The 23,597-nt window shown below is 37.9% G+C and overlaps 1 pseudogene and 1 gene segment (V, D, J or C); one reads left to right on the top strand and one right to left on the bottom strand.

The window, feature by feature from the left end:
• LOC311603265 (Ig heavy chain V region 3-like) overlaps positions 1 to 23,597 on the bottom strand; it is a 122,407-nt gene that overhangs the window by 62,450 nt on the left and 36,360 nt on the right.
• Positions 21,140 to 22,360, top strand: LOC311602893 (stomatin-like protein 2, mitochondrial; annotated as a pseudogene). Its single transcript has one exon. The product of its transcript is annotated as a stomatin-like protein 2, mitochondrial (transcript).

The following is a 23,597-nucleotide window of genomic DNA, read 5'->3' as shown; positions in this document are numbered from 1 at the left end:
TTTGTTTGTTTTTGTTTGGTTTGTTGGTGGTTAGGGTTTTGGTTATTTATTTTACTTGGAGAGGGTTGAGACATAGTTTTTCTTTGTAGGTTGCACTGACCTGGACTAATTTTGTAGTCCAGTCTGGTCTCAATCTCACAACAATTCACCTGCCACTGCTTCCTGAGGGCTGGGATAAAGGAATGGGCCACCAAGCCCAGTTTGCCATGTAATTTGTGTAATCTGCTGTAAATTCCTGAACTTAACCCTTGTTTTATATTTAGCCAATAACACTTTACTACTATTCTATAATGTGCCTATTTTATCAGTTGAAATGCTTGTTTCCATGCTGTCCCCCAGTCCTTCTGACTCTTGCACTCTTTCTGCTTCCTCTTCTGCAGATTTGCATTTTAGGATGGACTGTGCCAAGATGCCTCCATTTCTGCACATGTCTGGTCTATACTGGTGCATATCCACTGAAGAAGAGAGTTTCTTTCATGATATCTGAGCAAATCATTGATCTATGAGTAGAGGAAAAGGTCATTAAAAATCATGTGGTTTTGTTTGATTTTCACCTACATTCTTTGGAAGAACAGAAGTGTTTGGTTTTTCCTTAAGCCATTGGAGTCTCCATTCTCATGTTCTTGGCCATCACAGAAGTGACAACAGAATTGTGTTCCATCTCATGGAGTGACCTTTAAAGCCAACCAGATATTGGTTGGTTATTCTCACAGGTTTTGTGCCAGTATTGCACTAGCTCATGTTGCAGGCAAGTTGCAACTGACTTCCTAGTGATCATAGCTTGATGGCTTTACCTTTCTCCTTGGGTTGTATAGAATCTTCTAGAACTGTGAATACTATCAGTAGTGGTGAAGGCTCTAGATAGGCAGCAGCAGCTCATCTTATCCATGTTCTATAAGCTTTGTGGGTATTTCCTCCAGCAAAAGGACCTCATTATCAGTTTATGGAGAATAACCAATCGCCTTAAAAATATACTGCGTTGCATGAGATTTCTTTGGCCTGTGAATTTATTAGGATAGCCTATTCACAGACCTATATGATTTAGTTGGTACTGATACATGTCTAGTTGGGGCTTTCTCTTGCCTTTTATATGTAATTCCATTTAGATTGCCTTCATAAGTGTGTGTGTGTGTGTGTGTGTGTGTGTGTGTGTGTGTGTGTGTGTGTGTAATTTAGGCAACTTCTCCCTTATTAAGTTTTCATATGAAGTCTCAATTTGCTTTTTATTTAATTTCCCTCCCCATATAACCTTCATCAATACCTCTTCTGCCTCACTCCCTGTTTGTCTTCAGGTTCCATTGCACCCCCATCCATAACTTTGTTTTCTATTTCCCTTCCCAAGGGAGATTCATCCCACCACCCTAGGCCCTTACCCTATCCATAGTCTCTCTTAAAATGATCAAGGAGACAATGATCATAAAGAAGAAGGCAGTAATGCAGATCATGTCATTATCTTCTATAACCGTCATTGCTTCCGTTTGAGCATTTTGTAATTTAAGTGCAAATTACAGAAAATATAATTTGATTTTCATTAATTCATATATTAACTTACACATCATAAACATTGAATTGTTTTCAATTCAATGGCTATATTTAAAATATAGTCCTACACTGGTTTATTAAAATCTATTAAGAACCATTCTGTACAAAGGTAAATAGATGTAATCAATTATTTAAGCACAAATACATTTTCCTAAAACTGGAAAAGAAAAACCTTTTGATAATACTATCCTTACTTTTCAGTGTCTAGTTCTATAAAAAATACCTCACAGATCAATAAGCTTTATTGTTCTATAGAATAAACAAATTAGGAAGGTAATTAGAAAAGAAGCATTAATTGAATTATATTATTAATGTAAGGACATTCAGCTAATTCCATGATTTGAAATTTATAAGAAACCAAAAACTCATTTTAATGAATATTATGTTATTGAATTATGTAAAAATGTGGCAGTGTTTTGTATTTTGTCAACATATCTGTAAACTCCATCATAAAACTGAACAATAAAATATTTTAATGTAATATGTATAATAGAAAATATTTTCTTATCAAAAGTTAGGAAACTCTTTTTCCTAAATGATCCATACTGAATAATTTAATCTCATCCTTCCATTATATTTAAATTGATAGCTTTATAAACACAAATCAGTTTCCATGGTTGGAAGTACATTACTGCAATAATCTCTTTCCAAGCCCCAAATTCTTAGTTTAGAATAAGACTGTAATGTGTTTTCAAAGGAACCTGGAAGTGTCATCTGTGGTAGAAGTTCATCACACTAAAATATTCCTCAACAAGTTGCAGAGAAATATATCTAAAGGCAACACATAATTGAAAAGAAGTCATATTGGTGTATTTACTTTTATTATTATTTTTTTCGAGACAAGGCTTCACTGTGTAGAATTGGCTATCCTAAACTTGCTTTCTAGACCAGGCTGGCCTTGAATTCACATGGGTCCACCATAGTGCTGTTTTTAGTAGTGTGGATTTATCTCTTGTAATGTAGAAACTGGCATCCACATTACAGTTTCTTATAGTTCTGTCATTCTGTTCAGTTGCCCCTTTCCAGTGCAGAAACTTCTGCATTCACACAGCATTATAATAGCTACAGCATTATAATTTCCCTAGAACTTTCTTGATAAAAATCAGTACATGGAGAAGGAATGCATTCTTGTTCTCTGGCCTTGAGCACCCCCTTTTGGTGCTGAATACCCCTGCAAGGAGGTTTGTGTCTGGGCTCAAACTACAGTCTTCTCACTGTGTCCATCTCTTGCACAGTAGTAAGTGGCAGTGTCCTCAGCTCTCAGATTGTTCATTTGAAGGTAGAACATGCTTTGGGAATTGTCTCTGGAGATGCTGAACCGACCCTTCACAGATGCACTGTACTCTGTAGAGAAACTGTTAGCTTTGTTTCTACTCACAGCAATCCACTCCAGTCCCTTCCCTGGAGCCTGGCGCAACCATTCCATGTAGTAATCAGTGAAGGTGAATCCAGAAGCTGCACAGGAGAGTCTCAGAGATTTCCCAGGCTGTACCAAGCCTCCTCCAGACTCCACCAGCTTCACCTCACACTGAATACCTGCAATTGTAGAGAATTCTGGTCAGAAAACTGTCTCTCTCTCTCTCACACACACACACATGCACACACACACTCTTACTCTTATACACTCACACACTCAGCATCTGTTGTTCAAAATACATTACCGTTTAAAAGAGTTACAAAGAAAACCCAGTTCAGACACAATTTCATGGTGAAAGGCCTATGTGCAGTGCTGATCACAGAATGGGAATAGCTGGGAACTCAGGACCTAACCCCTCTGCTAGAGCTACAAGTCATTTTGGACTGATTTATACAAGGAGAGCAGGGTCCAATTTGCATGTCTCCCTGCTGTATCATCAGCTCACAGGTCAAAACAATAGAGGCTGCAATTATCATTACAGAACGCAGGGATGAAATGGGTGGGTCAGGTAGCAGTAACAAAGTTATGAAATTGTTTATTATATTTATGTAATAACCCTCCAATGTTTTATTTTGAATTAGCTAGTTTGCCTCCCTATCAGCAGTATATAAGGATCTTTTCTTTTTACCTTCACCAGATATGACATTTAGTTTTGTGAAGAATACCATTCTTCCTGAATTGAGATGGAGTAATGACACACTTCATATTCTTCCCTCTGATGTCTATGGATATTACACATATGTCTTGTCCATTTATGTTTCCTCTTCAGTGAATTATCTGTGGTTACCATTTCTCTTTGCTGATATAATTTGGGCTAATGCTTTAGCTTAATTTAGATCCTAGCTACAAATAATGATCAAATATATACTGGGGAGAGGCTCTCTCCTGTTTTATAGTAAACATTAAATGTATTCAATATTTAATTAAAAGTATTCAAATGAAGCCAATGTAATTCTAAGTTGAGATTTAATCTGGAGCCATTAAAAAATGGATAATATCTAGAAAATGAATGATAGAAAAAGCTGCCAATGTGTGTAAAGAACAGCCTTTGTTCATTGTTAGAGGAAGGGATAAATAGTACAGGTACTGTCAAAAATAGTGTCAGGACTTCTAAAAGAACTAAATGGTAAAATGTAAAATTTAATAATTACTCAAAATAGTTACAGAAATGTATCTGCCTACATGTTAATAAACTAATGAATGGATCATAGAAATGTCATAAATATGGTCAGTACAATTACACTTGCAAGTTTAGAAAAATAAAAACAGTATTTTCAATTTTTGTTTGATTATTCACTTTACATCCAGATCATATCCCCCTCCCTCCTCTCCTTCTAGTCTCAACCTCTCCATCTTTCCCCCTTTCCTCTCCTTCAGAAAGGCAGAGCCCCCATCTTCATATAAGATCACATCAGGAATGAACACGTCCTCTTCCTTTGTGGTCTGGTGATGAAGCCCCACCAGAGGGAATTGATAAAAATGCAGCCAGCAGAGTCCATGTCAGAGACAGCTTCCCTTCCCCTTACTAGGAGACCCACATGAAGACCAAGGTGCCCATCAGCTCTGTCTGTGTAGAGGGCTTATGTCCATTCCATGCATGGTGCTTCATTGGCTCTTCAGACTTCACAAGCCCCTCTTAGCCCTGGTGAGTTGGTTAATTTGGTCTTCTTATGGATCTGCTGTCACATCTAGGTCGTTTTACCCTTCACCCACTTTTCCATAAGACTTCCTAGTCTTTGCCCAATGTTTGGCTGTGAGTCTCATCATCTGATTCGAATAGCTGCTTGGTGGAGCTTCTCAGTGGACAGCTTTGCCTGGCATTTGTATGCAAGCAAAGCTTCACTATTAGTTCCAGGGCTTGGCTGTCTTCCATGGGGTGGGTTTGAGTTTGGGCTAGGCATTGTTGGAGCATTCCCTCAATATCTGTTATATCTTTATTCCTACACATCTTGTAGGCAGAGTAAAGCCTTGGTTGAAGCTTTTGTGGGATGGTTGGTGTTCTCTTCACTCTACTAGTTGTGTCTAGTTAGCATGTTTCATTTTCAGTGTCCATGACCCTTGCTACTAGGAGCCTCACTAGAGTCCCTCCCATATCCCCCTAGAAGCCTACAGTTTCTTAGATCTCCAGCTTGCCACTGAGATGCCCTGCCCATGGTTCTCTTCTCTCTGAAGGCCTCTGTTGTTCTGCCCCTGTAGTTTTGTGTAGAGTAACCCAGGCTTAGAAAGACATATTTTACATCTTCTCACTAATATCATGGCCTTGGTTTCAAATGTTTTTAATTCCTTGGTTTTAAACTAGTATGATCATATATACTTGTGCATTTAAAAGTTCCTCAAAACAGGTGTGCCATCATAGATTTGAAATAGTTTTGTTAAACAATATTATGGAATTTACATTATATATATATATTATATGTGACACATACACAATACACATACATACATTTTTATATGTATATAAATGATACATATTTTTTAAACCTTCTTCAGCCCCTTCCCAGAATCACCTCTATTTATCTCTCCCAAGTTCTTGTGTCCCTTTTTTCATTTAAATAATAATCCAGCATGATTTATGCCTGCAGATTTGCTCATGTGTGCAGATCCATACTTTGGGACATGGGCAACCTATAAGATTCCATACCCACAAAAATAGCTCTCTCTTAGCAGCAGTTTTCTATCAATAGTTTGTCACCCAGGGATCAGGCCCCAGGAACCTTTCTCCTATCTACACTGCAATTTTGTCTAGCTTTATATTGTGTAGGTTGATTCCAAGAAACCACAGTTCCTTAAATCAAGTGTCCATTGTTTGTTTATATGACAAAAAGTCAAGCTTTCACAACACTCCTTTCCATCCTGTGCCTTTTAAATCCTTTCCTTTCTCTCTTCCATGTTTCCTAAGCCTTTGGTTGGAATGTTAATATAGATGAAGTATGTACAACTACATAGAATTAATATGACTTCCCAGTGAGAAATCAGTCATCACACTTAGAGAATAATGAGAGAAATATATTTAACAACAGAACAGTACTAATTCTGGCTAATGCTCAAAATAGAAGCAGCCTCTTAAACAGCGACATTCACAAGATTAAATAGAACTTAGGTTTAGACATTACACACATACTGTCATCCCTGACCCCCCCTCATGTTGCAGGATAAACTCTGATGAATTTAAACATAGATAGAAAACCATGTTATTTCTGTAATTTCAATATGGAAACTGCAAGTAAAACCAACTCCACCATTTTGGGATCAAATTTAAAGCAAGCATGTATTAAATATTAAATACTAACCAAGAGATAGGAGAGATTTTGAGGTTAAAAAAGAATATTTTCTAGGTTAAAAAAGATGAAAGACACAATAATATAGAATTTTTGGAGTTTCTAAAATGTTCTTTTAAATGATGTCATGATACACATAGGAGAAAGGGAGAGTTTGTATTACTTATTGTGTCTAATATTTTTACCTTACTAGTCATTTTTTTCTATCTTTCCTCAAAGAAAAAGACATTAAAGAAAAAATTGCAAAATTTTATAGATTGGGCTGAGAAAATGCTAGGGTATCGGAGACAAAGTTAAATGAAAGATATGACATTTGGAAACAAAGTTTAGAAGAGAAATTAGTAAGGCTTATAACAAGAATAATGTTATTAAGATTAAAACAGAAGAAAAATGGTCAGAATATGTAACATCACTTTGTAAGAAGATTATATCTGTTAAAAAAAAACTAAAATGGTTTTCTCAGTCTTGAAAAGGGAGCTACTAGGAGATGAGAAAAATCCACAAGGTTATCAGGCACACGATTGGCAAGCTACAGATGCACAAGATTTGGAAAGGGTTAAAGAGGCAATAATGTCTTATGGCTTACACTCCTCACCATATGTCGAACAGATGCTTAATAACTGGGCCAAACAGAATCGCATAATTCCAGAAGATTGTAGAGATTTGAGGACAGCCATTTTAGAGCTAGTCCCCCATTCACAATAGCTGGCATAGTAGAAAGATGAGGCCTCACTTATGGAAGAAGGCAATAGGACTAGAGTTGTTAATATTCCCAAGGATCAGTTACTAGGTTAAGGCCAATATTCTGAATTAAGAGTACAGATTATATGAGAGCCTGTTTATTGTGACTCATAAACATAGGCAGGAACCCCCCCAAACCCATTATTTGTCAGACAATGAAACAACCACACAGTGGCCCAATAGCTTGCCAGTCCTCACTGGGTAATAAATAGCCAAAGCAGACAAGTAGTTATAAAGACTTGGAACAAAGTTGTTCATATTAGCGCTCTCACAAGCTCCCATCCATTATAATTTCCCAACATTGTTGAATATACAATAAGTTGCATTCAGGTAGATAGATAATGAAAATGCTTCTTCTACCTTGTCTATTCTTTCAGTTAATAAAAGAAAAAGTTAAACTACTAAAAACAACTTTGCCATTGCTAATACTTCTCATGCTATTGATGATTTGATGAAATATGGTAACATATTGAAGCATAAGTATCAGATTCTGACAATATCCATGCATCCTCATATATGTTTTAAATGGGGATGGAAAAGGATAATTTTCAAAAACAATATAAACTAAAACTTGCTATCATCCTCAGGATAGTAAACCATCCTTTGAAATATTCATAACTTATGAAAACCATTTTGAGTGGTTCAATCAATTTCAAGCCAGTAGTGGTAACAAGGACAATTCAGTTTATGAAACTCGTGGCTAATGCTGACATGATCAGGTTGCATATTTTACCTTCTTAGAATTCCACTCTGGCCCCAGGGATATCTGAGAATGAACCCAGCTTGTTGCCAAAACAGCAGACTCCATACAGTGAGGACTCCATAGCATACCATGAAGCTCAAACATTAGTGCTAATACAATGAGTAGATGGTTGTGAGCCACCATGTGGTCACTTGGAATTGAATTCAGGTCCTATAGATGAGAAACCAGTGTTATTTACCACTTAGCCATCGCTCCAGCCATCAAGTTTGTCTTTTTTGTTTAATTAATAAGTAATAATTCCACAGGCGATATTCACTGGTAAGAACTGGTAAAGTATGGTGAACTTTAGGAGCATTATGAGTCAGCATCACTTTATGTCATTATAAAGTTAGGAGGCATTTGTGGGCTGTGTAACTCCAGCTGTTAGTGATCGGTATACCTGTTGAATATGTAGAAATCACATGTATACAGGTATAAAGTGAAGAAGATGTAATAACAGGGGATAAGGAGAAACTAATCACTGTGTTGAAGAAGGAATGGATAAAGAAAACGATAATTAATCAAAATACTGTTTGGTGACCTTGAGATGAAGAAAATGCTGTCTTGTGAGCAGAATGAAGAATGCTTTTCTGACTGCCAGAGGCTGTGATGGTAAGAGGAGGGGACAATGGAAAAGCACTCGTCTCCATTTCAAAATTGTTTAGTCAATATATATTAATTTTTGAACCAGAAAAATGACATGTATCATGTTAATTGTGTGGTTTTCTGTTTCTGTGCTGCATTCATGAATTAAACACAAGGTGATAACTTACTGACATACAAAATTGGTGTTTGCAAATTTATGACATTTAAAAAACAAAATTAAATACTGAGTATACTATGGAAACACATTGCCGATGTTTCCTGAATCAGCAGTACCATATTTCAAGTTGTCCTTTAGGGAAGGTGACCCTATATGAATGAAATGACAGACACATGGATACTCAGAACAACTATTTCTAAGCAAACATTCAACCTAATTGTGTCTGTCCTCTCAGTCCCAGAGCAGCCTCCTGCTCCTCCAGGATTTCTGACACACTCAGGATGTGGTTGCCATACTGTGTCTCATACAGTAAAAGACCACTGAGTCTTCAGATGTCAAACTGTTGAACTGCATGTAGGCTGTGTTGGAGGATGTGTCTGCAGTCAATGTGGCCTTGCCCTGGAACTTCTGATTGTAGCTAGTACCACCATCTTCAGGATCAATCCTTCCAATCCAATCCAGGCCCTCTACTGGCTTCTGCTTTACCCAGTGCATACAGTAGCTGGTAAAGGTGTAGCCAGAAGCCTTGCAGGACAACTTCACTGAGGCCCCAAGTCTCCCCACCACAGCTCCAGACTGCTGCAGTTGGACCTGGGAGTGGACACCTGTGGAGGGAAAAGCATAGTGGATGTCATTGTCATCTGAGTATATGGACCCTCCTCAAGTCAGGAACTTGGTAGCCTCTTACCTGTAGCTACTGCCACTGGGAAAAGAATGATCTAGTTCCACCCCATGGTGAGGTCCTGTGTACTCAGTTAATGTCTAGATGACAGTGATCATATGTTGTTGTGGGGTGTGCACATCCCTGTATTTACCACCACAGACTCACATGATTTGCATATTCATGAGCATGGTACTTCTTTGATAAGGACATCCTACAGTTGAAGAGGAAAGAGGTAGAGGATACCTGGGTCAGACAGCAGGATGCTGAGATGAAAAACCTAATCCTGTCAGGGAATAATGTTCCCTGAGCTCCGTGCAGATCTTGTGAATATGACATTCAGTCCTAATATGTCAATTTAAAATCAAACCACAACATGAGATATCTACTATTCTTGGTGAAATAATTGATTGTTGGTGGTTGTGATGAGGATAATGGTATCTGGAAATTTTAAAACTCCTAAGTTATGAGAATTGATAATATTTCATATATGTAAAATTATAATTTGCTTTTCTATCAGGTAACTTACTAAAATATTACACAAATGGCCCATCGTGAACTTGCCTCAAAAATATGTGCAATGAAATGGTTATTCACACAGAACTATGCAGAAGCATGAAAATGTAGAAACAAATTTCATATATGTGTCAACAGATGATTATGAAAAACATGGTATACTTACAACACAGCAGAATTTTTCATCTCTAGACAATAAGGAACTCACACCACATTGTGAAAATGGATGTAATTGGTGGGGACAACATTCAGGATATAAACTGAATAAAATATAAAAATAAAATAATAAAAAAAAACGAAAAGAAAATAAAAGGGCAGGTCTAACAGGATTATCAACCTGGCATTAGAATTTACAAAATGACTAGTCACAAATCCTCTTATCCAGGCCAGATAGGGCAACCTAGTACGATTAAATAATCCCAAGCACAGACAAGAGATTCAAAAATAGCCTCCAACTCCCGCTGTTAGGAGTCCCACAAATATATGAAAAAAGCTACACAACATATAGGCAGAGGACCTAGAGGAGAAACATAAAGAATATTTCTGTGATTGTCACCTCCATCTCTGTAAATTCCAAGAATACTTCTCATGAGGAAGAAGTATTTTTTTTAGATTAAAACCCAAAGCTGTGTGCCTTGGAGCATAGACAGTTACAGATGGAGCTGTAGAGAAACTAAGATCAATGATTTGTATGTTAATTTTCCTTTGAGTTCCTTAGAAAACAATAACAACAAAACTCTACAATACTGGACAGTCCTCTAAATGATTCTTTTGAATCAACAGTCCCTTGGACGTAGAAGGGACTACATTTATGCCCTGTCTCTGCACCTGGTCCTCAGGGTCCTTCTTTCTTGTGAGCTGTGAGCACCACAAAGTGAGCAGCACTCTACTGCATCAGGGTGGACACAAATAAGATATCTTCTGTTATCCTGCAGTCTACCTGTTGTATCGGGTTTCTTTAGGTCTAAGACATGGACTTTGGGAATTCCATGGTGTATTTATTTGTTATTTAGGCTTGTTCAAGAATGAATATGGCATCAACTAAAGTGGATTTTCCTTTTCCAGGGATGCTATAGAAAATTGATGCAAACCTGCATAGGCATAGATGGATTATATGCTTTAGATGTCACCATTTTAGAAATGGCCTAGACTGGTAGGATATCAAGTTCACAAAAAACCTACAAAATCTATGTTTAAAGCACATCCATTAACATATGTATAAACTGATTGTATATACAGTATTGTCAAAAGCAGCAAACTGCATCCTTAATATCTAGCTTTATGAAACAGCCATGCTGATCCTAACTTCAATAATAGGAGCATCTCTTACAGGGAACCCAGTGAATATGAAGATGAGCTTTCTCAGAAGCAAGAAGCAGAGTCCTCAGAAGTAGCAGTAGGATGAGAGAACAGGCTCATGAATGTAGGATGCTACAACACTCAGGATGAGAACATAATAGATGAAAGGAGAATAGTGAAGCTCAGGTTTCATTAAACTCAGTGGTCACTCTCAGGCAGCCATAAGGGTCCAAGGTAGAAAGTATTACTGGGTATTGGCTACTGATACAAAGAATGAAGATGGGATGAAAGAGAAGATCAAGAGGTAGAACAAAAATAGGCTTGCTCCTCAAGCAAATGGAGTATGTTTTTAATCAACTCAGATTTCAAAATTAATCAAATATAAATTTGCTTCTGAGAGTTTACCCTTTACTTCCAATAAAACAAAACATAATGTTAAAAGTTTCACAGACATATTCTCTCTATTGGGAAGGAGAATCCTTTTTGAACACTTAACTATGCCTGCTAATCTATAGCCCACACATTTCCTTTACCTATGCATGATTATTCATTGGTGCATGCATCTTCCTTGCCTATGCATGTTGATCTATGATCTGCACTTCCCCTTTACCTATGTATGATGATCCTGCCTCTTGAACACACACTGCCACATCTTCCTGAACATTCCTGTCATGAATTCCATCTGCATTGTACATCAGGTTAGTCTAAGCAAGTCAGTGCTTAAAAATGTTTCTATCAGAAGCTTATGGTTTCTCTGAGGCTGTACTCCAAGTCCAAGGTAAAACACTTCCTACTTGTTTGGGCAATTGTGATCAATTAGAAGAGCCCAGACAAGAAATTCTCAGATTAATAGAGTGGAATACAGAGACATCAGGCCTCACTCTGCACAACTGAAGCCTGATTACAAGGTAAAGATGTCAAAAGGGAAGCAGGAAAACACTTAGATTTTAATTGCTATAAAAGAATAGAATAACTAAAATCAATTTTGGAAGAGAAAGATTTACTTTAGCTTATGACTTTCATGTCGTACTGCATCAATGATGGAAGCAGGGCAGAAACATGAGGGGGAAATTTAAGCAGAAGCCATGCAGGAGTGCTGCCTATTGGCTTGTTCTCCAGGGCTTGTTCACTATATTTCCTTATAGTTCACAGGACAATCTATGATAGGTAGATCTATTCACAATGGGATATGCTGCTTTATATCAATTATTAATCAATAAGAGGCACCCAAATGTTGCCTATAGGCAGATCCTATGAATATATTTTCTCATTTGAGATTCATTCCTCTCAGATGACTCTGGATTGTGTCAATTTCACAAAAGACAAGCTAGCACAGGGAACTTCTTCTCAGTGTCTGAATTGCCTTCCTTTATTCTTAACGTCTATACAGGAGACATGCAAAGCCCCTGCTAAAGCTGGCTATTGCTTCAACTTGGTTCAATTATTGTAATAACCATCATGACCAAAAACAACTCGGTGAAAAAATTTTGTTTCATTTGACATGCTATCTATACTTATCACCATGTGATAGGATGTCATCTGTTATAGCTACCAAAATTACATGTATGTTTTATTTATTTGTGTTTTGTTAAATGAGTCCTGCTTTCACTTTACAGCTATTTTAACATAAATGTCTATAATTAACAAAAGTTGAACAAGTCTGTAGTTGGAATATTCCCTGCCTCTAGCTCACAGATCACCCATTGTACCACAAAACGTTAAACACAATATTGTTTTACCAATTTTGAGATAAAAGTGAAACTGTATTCAGGATACATTACATAGACAAGACATTCAAACGTGTCCAGTATTTTCCTAGTGTAAAAGAGAAGCCTTCTGTCTGTTTCTGATAAACAAAGTGTTTCTCAATATTGAAAGCTTATTTTCTAAATGAATCATGGTTGAGGGATGTAAATTTTAAACATATATTTTGCAAATAAATTTATTTCCACCCAAATAATAGTTTAATAAAAACACATTTTCTAGTGACAACAAGGTAATGAAAGGAACACATGAACTTATTTTCTCCTTTGTTGCAATTTTATGCTTAGTACTGAGAGGGTCTCTAAAATAGAGGACTACCAAGGGAATGCCTTTCTAGAGGCCAAAAAAAACCACTGCAGGCAGGTAATTATGTAAGGATCCACGTGTCTCACAGAGACATGGATATTGAATTCTAGAGCTTACTTCTCAACAGGAAAATCATGTTAGACTACCCAAAATGGCACAAGATACTGGAAAAGAACATGGTAATTTCTTTATCCACAGAACATATACGTTTTGAATTAGCAAAAACTTTCCTAGGTTAACCATGCCATTTTACCATTTGTTTTTTTTTACTTTATTAATTTATTCTTGTTACATCTCAATGGTTATCTCATCCCTTCTATCCTCCCATTCTTCCCTCCCTCCCATTTTCCCCTTATTCCCCTCCCCTATGACTGTTCCTGAGGGGGATTACCTCCCCCTGTATATGTTCATAGGGTATCAGGTCTCTTCTTGGTAAGCTGCTGTCATTCCTCTGAGTGCCACCAGGTCTCCCCCTCCAGGGGACATGGTCAAAGGTGAAGCACCAGAGTATGTGAGAAAGTAATATCCCACTCTCCACTCTACTGTGGAGAGTGTTCTGTCCATTGTCTAGATCTGGGTAGGGGTTTAAGGTTTACCACCTGTATTGTCCTTGGCTGGTGCCTTAGTTTGAGCGGGATCCCTGAGCCCAAATCTGCCTATCATAATGTTCTACTTGTAGGCTTCTAGGACCCTCTGGATCCTTCTACTTTGCCATTCTCCCATGCTTCTCTCATCTAGAGTCCCACTAGAATGTCCTCCCCTCTGTCTCGGTTTCCTGGTAAGTGAAGTCTTTCGTGGGACATGCCCCATGGGCTAATACGCAGATATAAGTGAGTATATACCATTTGAGTCTTCCTGCTTCTGGGTTAACTCACTCATTATGATCATTTCTAGCTCAATCCATTTATCCACAAATTTCGGAAATTCCTTGTTTTTTATAGCTGAATGGTATTCCATAGTGAATATGTACCACAGTTTCTTTATCCATTCTTCTATTGAGGGACACTTAGGCTGTTTCCATGTTCTGGCTATTATGAATAAGGCTGCTATGAACATGGTTGAGCAAAGTTTCTTGTTGTGTGCTGGAGCATCTTCTGGGTATATTCCAAGGAATGGAATAGCTGGCTCTTGAGGAAGCCCTATTCCCATTTTTCTGAGATAGCACCAGATAGATTAAAAGGGATAGCATCTTCAACAAATGGTGCTGGTCTAACTGGATGTCTATGTGTAAAAAAATGCAACTGGACCCATATTTGTCACTTTGTACAAAACTCAAATCCAAGTGGATTAAAGACCTCAACATAAAACCAGACACTAAGTCACTTAGAAGAAAAAGTGGGGAAGAGCCTGGAACATATTGGCACAGGAGACAACTTCCTGAACAGAACACCAACAGCCCAGACATTAATGTCAACAATTAATAAATGGGACCTCATGAGGCTGAGAAGCTTCTGTAAGGCAGGAGACACTGTCAAGAGAACAAAGCGACAGCCTACAGACTGGGAAAAGATCTTCACCAACCCTACATCTGACAAAGGTCTAATATGCAAAATATATAAAGAACTCAAGAAATTAAACACCACCAAACCAAATAACCCAATTGAGAAATGGGGCTTAGAACTAAACAGAGAAATCTCAACAGAGGAATATCAAATGGCTGAGAAACACTTAATGAAATGCTCAACCTCCTTAATCATCAGGGAAATGCAAATCAAAACAACTCTGAGATTCCATCTTACACCCAACAGAATGGCTAAGATCAAAAATTCAAGCGACACCACATGATCGCAAGGATGTGGGGAGAGAGGAACACTCCTTCATTGCTGGTGGGAATGCAAACTAGTACAACAATTTTGCCATTTATAAGAGGCTATGACAAGAGGTAGAAGAAATAATCAGGATAATTGGGACTGAGCATTTTTCAAAGACAATCTTCCCCAAGTACCCACTGGAGCCTGGGCCTCAGCTGAGCTTAAGCTAAGGGGCCCATTGTCTGTTTTTACAAGAAAAGTAACAGTTTTTTTCTAGATGAACAAAATCCAGTATCATATATGATGAAGAATGTTATATATTATGTTGCTGAATTAGATGAAAATACAATTGGGCACATCTATACATCCTTTACATAGTTCTTAGGAAAAGCAGAAATATATCAATGCTGTTAGAGTGTACAGATATCAGAGTATGTCCTCACCTACCTCTTCTAAAACAAATACCACTGCAGCTTTGCCCTGAATCTCATGATGGAAATGGTTCACCAGTCCTGTGGTTCATTCTAAGAATGTGATCCTTGTGATGTCAGCAGCTTCTTTTCTATGTTTGAATACATATTTTAGCATTAAGTTCATTTAGACTGAATATATATATATATATATATATAAATATATATATTATACATATTATATATATATAGTATTATCTAAGTGTGTGTGTGTGTGTGTGTGTGTGTGTGTGTGTGTGTGTGTGTGTCAACATGAGCACTCTCTTATATCATAGGTAACAGACTACAAGTACAGAGAATTTAGTATGAAATCATTAGATTTCATGACCCCAGAAACAACTCTCAGTTATTTCTGCAACTGATTCTGCACTGCCCCTCTTTTCCATGTGAGCTCTGTGCCCCCTGCTGGTCCTGAGTGCTACTACAAGGAGGTTTGTGTCTGGGTTTACACTGAAAGCCTGTCACTGTGCCCTGTACAGTAATAAATGGCGGTGTCTTCAGTTTTTAAGCTGTTCATTTGCAGGTAGAGAGTACTTTTGGAATCATCTCTTGAGATGATGAATCTTCCTTTTACAGACTCTGCATAGTATGTTTCATAATTATTCGGTTTGTGTTTAATTCTACCAACCCACTCCGGCCCATTTCCTGGAGCCTGGCGAACCCAGTCCATCCAGTAGTCACTGAAAGTAAATCCTGATGTGGCACAGGAGAGCTTTAGGGAACTTCTAGGCTTCACTAAGCCTCCCCCTGACTCCACCAGCTGCACTTCACCCTGGATTCCTGCAAACACAGAGAATTCTCTCAGTCAAATGTCACAAATATCCACTGTCGCTATCACTAACATCCACTCACACACTTAGAATCCCTTCTAATAAGTTACCATTTAAAAGAACAAAAAGGAAAATCCAGCTCAGTCTCAACTCCATGTTGGATGTTCCCTGTTCAAGTTGACCAATAAATGTGAGTCTTGAGGTATCTGCCTTCATTAGAGCTGTAACATCGGGCTTGGTTTTTATGAGCAGAGTGGGATTTTATTTGCATATCTTGCTGCTATATCATGAGCTGAGCAATGTGTCCATTATAGGACATTATAGGACAAAAGAAATAGTGTGGGTGTCTGTGACAAAATAGGGTCAAGGTGGCACTTTCAAAATTAAAGTATCGCTTGGCCTGAGTGCTTAGCTCAATTAGTAGAAACCATCCCTTTTTCATGCCTAAGCCCTGCGTTCACCCCCAGCACTCTGTGGATAATGAAGACATGGAAGCAGGAGAATCATGTATGAGTTTTCCTTTGGATACATAAACACGTGTCTCAAAAAAAAGAGATGGGAAAAAGGGAAGAAGTAAGGAAAAAGAATCATTACTCAGTGTGATTTTTAATTATAATAGTAATAGAATTTTACTATTTATATTAAATTATATTTTACTATAATTAATAAAATAAATCCTTACTTTATTATACTTTTTACAGGTAAACTGTTCTGCTATCTTAGGAGAAATTATCACACACATTCATAGGATATAATGACAAAATACATAACTGGCATATAATTTAAAGCACATTGTGTATAGTTCAGTGTATCCTGAATACCTACATTCAATTGAATGAACAAAATGTGGCTTAGAACATAGTTCAGCAGTATAATACTTGATCTATACATCCTGATGATGGATCCTTCAAAAATAAAATAACTTAATTACATAAAAACTATGTGAGATTGTTTTTTGATTAATTATAAAAACACATTGAAATCCTCTGTTTACCACTTTAGTCATCCAGGAAGGACCTCGCCTAACGATCATGCAGGCGCAAACCAACTCTTCTATGTTTTCCCTAAGATTCCTAGTAGTCCTATTTCTCTCTGTACCATATTATTCTGCCCCACAGAGCCACACAGTTTTGTGCTTTTAGAAACATCTCATTCTTTTCTTTCTCACACAAAAGACCCACTTGACACTTTAGAGATGAACCTTCCCTGTACAACCAGGTAAAAGAAGCTCATTCAAATAAAGATATTAGATTTTGAGAGATACCCAAGAGTGCAAGGTAGAAGAAGACAACTGGCCACAATTTATAAAGATTCTTGTGACAAGTCTTGGCTAAGAGACAGAATGTGGCAGAGAGCTGGTGACTTCCAAAAGAGCCAGGAGTATATTAAAGACGGTGTCGCTGACCCTAATATACACTACATGCCTCAGTTTCATTTACTGAGACTGGGACATGAGGGAAAACTTGGAGCTTTTGTATGAGGAGATGTTTCACTTATACTGCTGTAAAACTAAAATTATTCAAAGTAAATCTTTAGTAGAAGATTGGACCAACAATAAAATCACAAAGTCATGTAAAACAAATTACTTTTAAAGATACTGGAACCAAAATTAAGAATACTTACATTAGGAGATGATATGGAATGATTATTTTGATTTAAAATCTTCTTAGCACAAAGGAAATAAATTCTGATACTGTAAACCTAGCCAATGACTCAGGGTCCTTAAGTCATAGATCTAGGTGAAGAACATAACTGTCACTTTTTTAAATGGCATAAAATCTACCTATACACTAAATATTTATCCTTATAGCCACTACTCACAGATAGTTGTAGTTATCATCACTCATGAAGGAAATTTCTGTTTGCAACATAAATTGAACTGAAGGGGAAAATGGAAACAATTTAAAAGAGAGCATGTGTCTACTAAGAGTAGTTGCAGGGAAGAAAGGGACAAGCATGTGATGTAATCATATTTTATTATAATATAAAAAAAGCCAATCACAAGGGAGACCAAACATTTTGTTTGTCTCATTTATAAGATAGACATAAAATAGTAAAAGCTGCCTGTCACATAGCTCATTAGGCAGATTGATTTCCCAGAATGCATAAAACAAGGGTTGTTGTTCCTAAAAGCTATAAATTCTCTTTGTGATGGTGCATTCCTATGATCCCAGAACTGAGGAGGTAATTCAGGAGAATCAGAAATTGGGATAATCCTTGTTACTGCAAGACCGAGGCAATCCTAGCACTCATGTTGCTGTTTCCCCACAAATATAATACAAAAGATAACTCTAGAGATGTTTATGCAGGAAGTATGTGAAAATTCAAGGGTTGGCTCCTGTGCTAGAGCTGCAGAATTAAGGGTGTTTTTTTTACCTCACGTGGTGCCAAAACTTTATTTGCCTGTCTTGCTTTAAGTGAAATCATTAAGGAAAGCATTTACAAGTAAAGGTGAAGATATGAAATGAGGGAGTTTGTTGCAATGACAGTAGTAATATCTTTGTAATAAAATATAAGAATTCTTGATTCTTTTTCTTTCTTTCTTTCTTTCTTTTTTCTTTCTTTCTTTCTTTCTTTCTTTTTTTCATTCTTTCTTTCTTTGGTCCATAGTACATTCTACCTACCTTACCATCTTTAAGAAAAGAGGAAAATGTTTATAGTTTGTGAAGCTAAATGCATGTAAGTATCAGTTTGTTTGAGGTAATAGCCCAGTTTTGAAGAGTACTAAACCCTTAGAGTTAATTAAAAATAAATTTATAAATGTATTTTATTAATGATAAAATCACTTAGAATGTCAATGAATATACACTTATGTATACACACCTATGTATTACATTTATATGTATTAAACATATAAATATATATGTTAAAATGCCTTTTGAGGGGTATATTTGTGTCAACAACATGAGAAATTCATTATTTATTGTTCTCAAAGTAAGCAAATACACACCATAAAAAGGCTGTCAAAATTTCCTTAAGAGAAATATTGTTGCTTCATAATTTTTCAACTGAGGAATTTATTACACTATGAGTGCAACTTTGGGATGACAAAATTATCTTGTGGATTGTAGCATTTCTATTTCTGTGACATTCCCCAGAGAGTGACTTAGGCTTAAAATATATTGTTGGAGATCTATAGTTACATCTGCTTTGGTTCTTTCAGGGAAAATATTACAACTCATTAGGGATGGTCTCTTGAGGGTTCATTTGGCTAACTGGACTATATCTAGTTCCGTGAGAGGAGGAAATCTTGATGGAGTCTGTAAACATACTTGATGCATCTGTGTGCACCTGTTCTTAAAGTCTCTGCCTGTGTGTACTGTGAGCACCACCTGTTGACCTACCTTCCTCCTGCACCAGGGCTACTCCTGTCTGGATCTCTGCTTCTCATATGTAACTGTAGAGACTGGTTCCTGAATAGTGCTCAACCACATCATGGACACAGACTTTGAGCTTGCTCTATGAGGCCTCCCATGAATTCTCTACCCCACAAAACGTGTTGATGAAAAGGAGAGTGGCCTTCACTTCATAGATACTGATGGAGGCCATTTCATACAACATTTGATGTATTCTGACCTTTTCTTCCAGTAATAGGTCCTTAGATATGTGTTCTACTGGGATGAAAATATGTTTAGTGAAAACTGTACATGGATTGCATTGGTCTTTCAATCTCGTATCTTAAAAATGAGATGCACTGATAATATTGTATCAATTTAGTAAACTCTAGAGGAAGCAATTTGAGAGGGAACTAACTTTTCACACTTTTCTGGAACTAAACAACATAAATAACAAGATCAAGCCATCAAAAATTACAGAACAAACATTCACAATTCAGTTCAAGATCATTGAGAAAATGGGAACATTAAACATCATATTTCTGCAACTCTCATCATTCTTTTCCTTTACAAGACTTCCAGTAAAACAAACAATGGAATCAGGGCAAAGGAAACATTCAGATTAAGTTACAAGGATACTGATAATTAGATGAACTCATAATCTACAGGAGAGGAACTGCCTCTTGATTGAACACTGCCATCTTTTCCTGAACATTCCTGTGATGAAAGGCCATCTGCACTGTACTTAAGCTTAGTCTAAGCAAGTCGCTCCTTGAAAATGTTTGTACTTCAAGTCCAAGTTAAACCACTTCCTACTTGGTTGGACAATTATGTCAAATACAGCAAGAACCCAAAAGAGAAAGACTTTGATTAAGAGAATGGAATACAGAAACATCAGGCCTCACTCTGCACAACTGAAGCCTTATTACAAGGTAAAGATATGAAAAGGGAGGCAGGGACACACTTAGATTTTGATTGCTATAAAATAGTAGCATAACAAATCAATTTAGGGTGAGGAAAATTTTCTTCAGCTTATTACTTTCAGGTCGTACTTCATCAATGATGGAAGCAGCGCAGAAACATGAGGGAGGAACTTAAGCAGAAGCCATGCAGGAGTGCTGCCTATTGGTTTATTCCCCAGGGCTGTTCATTCTGTTTTTTTATTGTTCCCAGAACAATCTATGATAGGTAGATCTATTCACAATGGGATATGCTGCCGCCTCATATCAATTATTAATCAATAAAGGGCACCCAAATGTTGCCTATAGGCAGATCCTATGAACACACTTTCTCATTTGAGATTCATTCCTCTCAGATGACTCTAGATTGTGTCAATTTCACAAAAGACAAGCTAGCACAGGGAACTTCTTCTCAGTGTCTGAATTGCCTTTCTTTATTCTTACCGTCTACACAGGAAGCATTCAAAGCCCCTGTTATATCTGGTTATTGCTCCAACTTGGTTCAATTATTGTAATAACCATCATGGCCAAGGGAAACTCAGTGAAAAATATTTGTTTCATATTTTAGATCATATTCTTTCTAAAGAAACCAAGGCAGAAACTCCAGACAGGAATGTGAAGGCAAGGACTGAAGCATAGGCCCTAAATAAAAACTGATTTATGGCTTACTCAGATGGTTTTCTTATATAGGACAGATCTACCTGCCTGGAGATGGGACCACTCACAATGTGTGGGATCCGCTTACTATAATTACCAACAGGAAAATGCCTCACAGAGGGGGTATATGCCAGTGCAACTTAATTTGAACATCTAAGGGGGTTCCGGAGGTCGCTGAGGCTGTGGGAAATGCTGGCGCACAGCACGGGGCACCGGATCCCTTTTGCTGAGGGGCTCCACGCAGGTCTCTGGCCACGTTCCGCGCCGCGCCTCCTCTGGACTGCCTGAAACACTGTGGTACTGTTCGTACCTCAGCAGGAGGCCTGGGTGGTAGCGCGAATGGGCCGATTCCACCGGATCCTGGAACCGGGCTTGAACGTCCTCATCCCTGTGCTAGACCGAATCCGATATGTTCAGAGCCTCAAGGAAATTGTCATCAACGTGCCTGAGCTGTAACTCTTGAAAACGTAACCCTGCAAATAGATGGAGTCCTCTACCTGCGTATTATGGATCCTTACAAGGCAAGTTACGGTGTGGAAGACCCAGAGTATGCTGTCACCCAGTTAGCTCAGACAACTATGAGATCAGAGCTCGGCAAACTCTCGCTGGACAAAGTTTTTCGGGAATGGGAGACTCTGAACGCCAACATCGTGGACGCCATCAACCAGGCCGCAGACTGCTGGGGCATCCGTTGCCTGCGCTATGAGATCAAGGATATCCACGTACCGCCCCGAGTGAAGGAGTCGATGCAGATGCAGGTAGAGGTGGAGCGGCGGAAGCGGGCCACAGTGCCGGAGTCTGAGGGGACGCGGGAGTCCGGTATCAATGTGGCAGTGGGGAAGAAACAGGCCCAGATTCTAGCCTCCGAGGCAGAAAATGCTGAACAAATAAACCAGGCCTCTGGAGATGCGAGTGCAGTTCTGGCCAAGGCCAAGGCTAAAGCTGAAGCAATTCGAATCCTGGCTGGGGCTCTGACTCAACATAACCAAGATGCAGTGGCCTCGCTGACGGTAGCCGAGCAGTATGTCAGTGCTTTCTCCAAGCTTGCCAAGGATTCCAACACAATCCTACAGCCCTCCAACCCCAGCGATGTCACCATAGCCCAGGCTATGGGTGTATATGGGGCCCTCACCAAGGCCCCATTGCCGGGAACCCAGAGCTCGATTGAGAACAGCAGAGACGCCCAGGCTACAGATACAAGTATTGAAGAGCTCGGTAGAGTCAAGCTCAGTTAGTGGACCTGCCCTAGCCAGGGAGACTGCAGACAGGGAGTAGTTCCCTCAGGTCTGCCTCCAGCCTCCCTGCCAAAACCTTAGTTTTTATTTTTTATTTGAAATTAATAATCATGTAATAAACTCACCAGTGGCAAATTGGAAAAAAAAAAGAAAATCTAAGGAAGTGGACAATTTTCCTGATCAATTCCACTTGCCAAAATTGAGTAAAGAACAGATAAACAAGCAAAGCAGTTCCATTTCCTCTATAGAAATAGAAGAAACCATTGATAGTCAACCAACAAAACAAAAAACAAAACAAAACAAAACAAAACCAGGGCCAGATGATTTCAGTGCAAAATTCTACCAGACTTTCAAAGGATGAGCTAATACCGATACTCTTCAAGCTAATCCAAATATAGAAATGGACAGAACAATACCAAATTCATTTTATGAGGCCACAGTCACATTGATACTTAAGTCTCACAAAGAGCCAACAAAGAAAGAGATTTTTAGGACAAATTCTATTATGAACATCGATCCAAAAATAGTTGATAAAATAGTCACAAAATGAAAAGAAAAACACTTCAAAGACATAATTAAACATAACCAGGTAGGCTTCATTCCAGGCATGGTTTAATGTATGGAAACCCATCAATATAATCCACCATATAAACCAACTAAATGTAAAAAAGAAAAACACATGATCATTTGCTTAGATGTAGAGAAAGCCTTTGATAAAATTTAACATCCTTTCATGTTTAAAGTTTTGAAGAGATCAGGGATACAAGGAATAAACCTCAATATAATAAAGGCTATATAGAGCAAGTCAATAGCCAACATCAAATTAAATGGAGAGATACTCAAGGAAATTTTTCAAAAATTGGAAACAAGGCAAGGTTGCCCACTCTCTCCATATCTTTTCAATATAGTACTGGAAGTTCTAGACAGAGCAAAAGGCAATAAAAGGAAATCAAGGAGATCCAAATGGGAAAGAAGAAAGTCAAATTATCCCTATTTGCTGATGATATGATAGTGCACATAAGTGACCCACAAAATTCCACCAGAGTACTCCTAGAAGTGTACTTCAGCAAATTGGCTGGATACAAAATTAGCTCAAAAAAATCAGTAGCTTTCCTATATACAAATGACAATCATACAGAGGAAGAAATTAGGAAAACTACACCCTTCACAATAGCTGCAAGTAATATAAAAAATCTAGGACTCACTCTAACCAAGCAAATGAAGGACTTGTTTGAAAAAAATTCAAAACTCTGAATAAAGAGATTCAAAATGACATGAGAAGATGGAATGATCTTCCTTGTTCATGGATCAGGAGAATTAACAGTAAAAGTGGCCATCTTAAAGAAAGCAATTTACAGATTCAATGCAATCCCTATCAAAATCCCTACACA

Source organism: Acomys minous (assembly GCF_964271855.1).
Source record: "Acomys minous genome assembly, chromosome: 8".
Lineage (NCBI taxonomy): Eukaryota > Metazoa > Chordata > Mammalia > Rodentia > Muridae > Acomys > Acomys minous.
This window is presented reverse-complemented; position numbering and strand designations above follow the sequence as displayed.